Source organism: Rhipicephalus microplus, unplaced genomic scaffold (assembly GCF_043290135.1).
Source record: "Rhipicephalus microplus isolate Deutch F79 unplaced genomic scaffold, USDA_Rmic scaffold_229, whole genome shotgun sequence".
In the NCBI taxonomy this organism is placed as follows: domain Eukaryota; kingdom Metazoa; phylum Arthropoda; class Arachnida; order Ixodida; family Ixodidae; genus Rhipicephalus; species Rhipicephalus microplus.
Window position 1 is genome coordinate 137,501 of NW_027464800.1, and position 5,000 is coordinate 142,500.

A 5,000-nucleotide genomic window follows, 5' to 3' on the forward strand; every position below is an offset into this window, starting at 1 on the left:
CCAAATTTGCACTTTTAGTCACGTCCGAGACGTTGAACACAGCAGAAGTACAAGCTGCCATAAAAAAAAGGATAGACCCACAGGAGCTCGGGTTAAGTGACCCAGAAATGCGAGAGGGGAAGCGAGGAATGGTAGTGTCAACCTCGTCAAAAGAAGGATTAAAAAACCTAGAAAACCTCATGGAAAACGACCCAGAACTCAGAGCAAGAATGAAAACGCAGAGGCCAAAAAGTAAGAAACCAGAATTAAAGATTATTGGCATAGATGAAGAACTCACATCTGAGGAAATAATTCGGAAACTCATTTCACAGAATAGATTAACATGTACAGAAGAAGATATAAAAATAGTAACCACATGGCAAGGTAAAGAAGGAAAAACGGTAATCGTAAGCTTGGAATACAGAGCTTGGAGACAATTGCAAGGTAAAGAGCAATTAAACATCGGATGGAATAGGTGCCGAGTATTCGACAATACTTATGTTCCAAGATGCACCTTCTGTGCTAAATACGGCCACACACAAAAATGGTGTAGATCTCAGACGCCGCGATGCACTGAGTGTAGTGGCAGACATCACTACAAAGAATGCAGAGTTGAAGATTACCTATGCAGCGCCTGCAAGCAGGACGGGTGGGAACCAGAAATGGTAAGTCATTCCATGATGTCAAGGGCATGCCCTACTTACAAAGCCAGAAGGGAGCAGGAGCTCGACAGAATTCTCCGCCAACTTGAGTTAACAGAACTCTAATTAGACAGGATACGCAAGCGGTATCCAAACGACAACTCCGGGTTTAGACAGTCTTTTCCCTCGTATAAAAAAAAAAAAAAAAAGAAAAGAAGAAAAAAGGAAAAAAAAAAGAAAAGAAATGGTGAATACAAAATTAAATTCAACAGAAAAATTAGAAATGATACAGGTTAACTTAGGCAGGTCCTTTAAGGCGAATCAGAATTTAAGCATTTATCAACAAAGGAGAAATCATCATATTTCATTAGTTCAAGAGCCCTATCACTTAAAAGGTAAAATTATACCATGTTCAATAAAAGATAGAATTATTGCGCATGAGGATAACCCAAAAGTTGGCATCATATTCCACTCAAGGGTAACCAACATATTTCCAGTACAAATAGAAGAGGATTTTATTGCAGTAATAATGAAATTTAAGAACAAACAACTTCTCCTAATCAACTGCTATGCAGCACCTAAGGGGAACATAGAGAACCTACTAACTAAAATAGAGAACGTGATTCAAAAAACACATATAGAGAACATTTTAATAACAGGAGATTTTAATGCAAAAAGCCACAGTTGGGGAGGTGACAAACTAGATGATAGAGGGGAATTAGTTTTAGAGTTTATTATTAAAAATAACTTAAACTTAATAAACGACAAGAACAGTGAACCAACATTCCAAAATTCAAGGGGCAAAAGTTGGATCGATCTATCTATTGTTTCAAACAATTTGATTAGGGAAGTTAAAAATTGGAAGGTTTTAAATGAACCTTCATACAGTGATCATAAATTCATCAAAATAGAAATATTTGAAGAGGCCAAATTACAAATGTTTAAAATAACTAAAACAGGGAAACAAAGAGCATTAACAGATTTACTAAAGATGGATTGGGAATTACAATCACGAAATCTGAATAATGTACAGGAGGTCGAGCATTTAATACAAAAATTTTATAATACATTGGAAAACTTATACAAAAAATATGAAAAACGCATTACCAAGGGAAAAGGTCAAGAGAAAAGCTGGTGGAACCTGGAACTAGAAATACAAAGGAAAAAAGTTAGAGCAATGAAAAGACGGTTCAAAAGAAGTCGAGGGGATATAAGAGAAATCTTTAAAGCTCAATATTATGAAGAACATAAATTATATGTAGAAAATATTGCACAGGCGAAAAAGAAGGATTGGGAAAATTTTTTAGCCAAAGTAACGAGGAATCCTTTTAATATAGGATACAAATTAGCCCGGAATCAAATTAAAAAAGCAGTCATTATAAAAAGCATGATAAAAGAGGACGGTTCATCAACAAATTGTCTTACAGAAACAGTCGACTATATTATAAGTAAATTATATGATTTAGCAGGAGAAAACGAAGTAAACGAAACAAAAGTCGAAGAAGAGGAAATAAACAATGACATTGAAGATGATGGGGAGTTTACGCAACAGGAAGTGGAAGCAATAATTAGGAACCTAAAGAAAGATATCGCACCAGGACCGGACAACTTAACAACGGAATTTATTCAATTAATAAATCAAAAGCAAAATACCTTTTTTGTAAATATATTTAATTGTTGTTTAAAACTAGGATATTTTCCTCAGGACTGGAAAGTATCAAAAATAATATTGATCCCCAAAAAGAAAAGTCAGAATACACCTGCAGATTACCGACCAATTGCAATAAACTCAATATTCGGAAAGATCCTAGAAAGCTTACTCAAAGACCGCATATATCACTTCTTATACAAAAACGAATTATTCCCCAAAAATCAATACGGGTTCAAGCACGATACCTCGACAATTCAGGCATTAGAGAACATAAAGAAAAAATTAGACCAAGCTTCTCTAGATAAAGAGGGAGCTTTGATTATATCAATGGATATCAAAAATGCATTCAACACCATTGATAAAAAAGAAATAATTAAGTACTTAGAAGAAAATAATTGCCCAAAAAATTTAATAAAATTAACCAATGCAATCATGACAAATCGAAAAATCTCGTACAAAAACGAAAACATTCAGAAAATGTATTGCCTAAGAAAAGGATCCCCCCAAGGATCCCCATTAAGTCCATTACTATGGACCATAATGATTACAGAGGTACTGAGGGAAAATTACCCAGAAAAAACATATGTGCAAGCTTTCGCCGACGATATCACAATAATAATTAAAGGAACATCTAAAAGAAAGCTACAAGATAAAGCAAACCAGACATTAAACATAATACAAAAATGGGGCCTCGAAAAAAAGATTGAATTCAATGCAACAAAAACCGAATTTATGGTTATTAAAGGAAAATATTCAAAAAGCCCACCAATACTTAAATTAGGAGACAATAAAATAAGAAAGGTACAGCAAATGAAAATATTAGGAGTAATCTTAGATGAAAACCTGTCTTTCCTTCCGCATTTAGATTATATAAAAGAGAAAGTGTTCGACTTGTCAATTAACTTAAACAAATTTACAGGTAAAAACAGAGGTATTAAAAACAAACAACTTAGGGAAATATATGTAAGGGGAATGGAAAGAATAATAACTTATGCAGGCCCAGTCTGGTATAGAAACATTGGCACCATAATCAAAAGATTGAAATCAATACAACGGAAACCATTAATATCGATAACTAAAGCCTATAAAACAGTTTCAAATAATGCATTAAACGTCTTAGCTAATGTTCCACCAGTACATCTAAAATTAGAAAAAGAGATAGAACTACACAACATTATCAAAAATGGAAAGCAGTTTATTTGGAATGACAAAATTTTCGATGCGGATTCTATTACTAAAAAAATTGACAAATGGAAAATTCATCCGTCTAAAAGATTAAGATTTAAGTTTAATAAAGAACTCAATCAAGAAACAGATTACAAAATTTTTACAGATGGTTCAAGCAATGAAATTGGAGCTGGGTCAGCTTTTGTAGTTATGAAAGAGCAAAAATTATTAGACACCAAACAATATTCATTACCAAAGTACAGTAACAATTTTGAAGCAGAAGCTATGGCTATAACCAAGGCCATAGAATATATTAGTTTACAACAAAATCGAAGCACCTATCATTTGCTGACAGACAGCCTGTCAGTCCTACAGGGGATAAATAATCCAGAAAACCTCAACCCCTATATATTTAAAATTAAGCAACTGCTCCAAAATGCTTCAGTAAACAACCAAATTATTCTAACATACGTAAAAGGACACAGTGGAAACATCGGCAACGACATAGCAGACGAATTGGCAAAAAAGGCAATAAGATTCGGAGAAGAAGTAGGGGTCCAAATTTCTAAGAATTTTATCAAAAAGGAGTTACAAAAAAAATTGTATCACAAATGGGAACAACTTTGGGCCCAAGACAAAATAGCTCGAAAAAGCTATATACACAATTGGATAAAACATATTAATCAGATTCCAAATCAATTTATTGCAAATTATCAGATTTCACAAATTTTAACAGGACATGGACGGTTTCCTCACTATCTGTTCAGGTTCGGGATAAAACAAAACAGAATCTGCCCTTGCAACATGGAAGAAACAGACATAGAGCATTATTTTACGATTTGTAAACTAACCGAAAAATATAGAGCACAGCTGAAGAGATTTTGTGGAGGCCCTGCTCAGGGAAAACGGGAACTTATTGAAAATGTACAGGCCAGGGCGATCCTGGAGGAGATGGTCGATACGATCAATAATAAACTGTAGGGACGTTACAGAGCATTAGGCAAACTGGAAAAAAAAAAAAAAAAAAAAAGAAAATTCCCGGCGGCGATTCCGTCACAAAAAAGAGGGAAAACGAGGCCGATTGCACTGCCACCGTCACCATCACTACGGGGAGGAGAAGTATAAACCCGACCACTTCATCACATTGACACACGCCTCTCCATTTTGGAAAAAAAAAAAAAAAAAAAAAAAAGAAGGACTTCAATGCCAATCGGGTTCAACCTTTCCATGGTTGATAAGTTCGACCGGCAGCTCGCTGGTGGACCATAGGAGAGGTGAAGGGCGATCATGATCGGAGTTCTACTCGCCTCTGCCCTCCCTCCTTTCTCGGGATCAATTGACTGCCATCTGGAAGGACATGGTCTCATCTCTTTGGATTCCAACCGAGATCCACAAGTTGTGGTGAGGACTGAGACCTTCCACATGATGGCATGGCGAGTCAACTGAGGCCTCAAGGACAGGCCATCATGGCGGTTCATAATACTGGCCCTCTCGAGATGGTGACCCTAAAAGGACACAGTAACGGCCACTATTCCTACCCTCTTTAGTGGCATGTTCGTAGC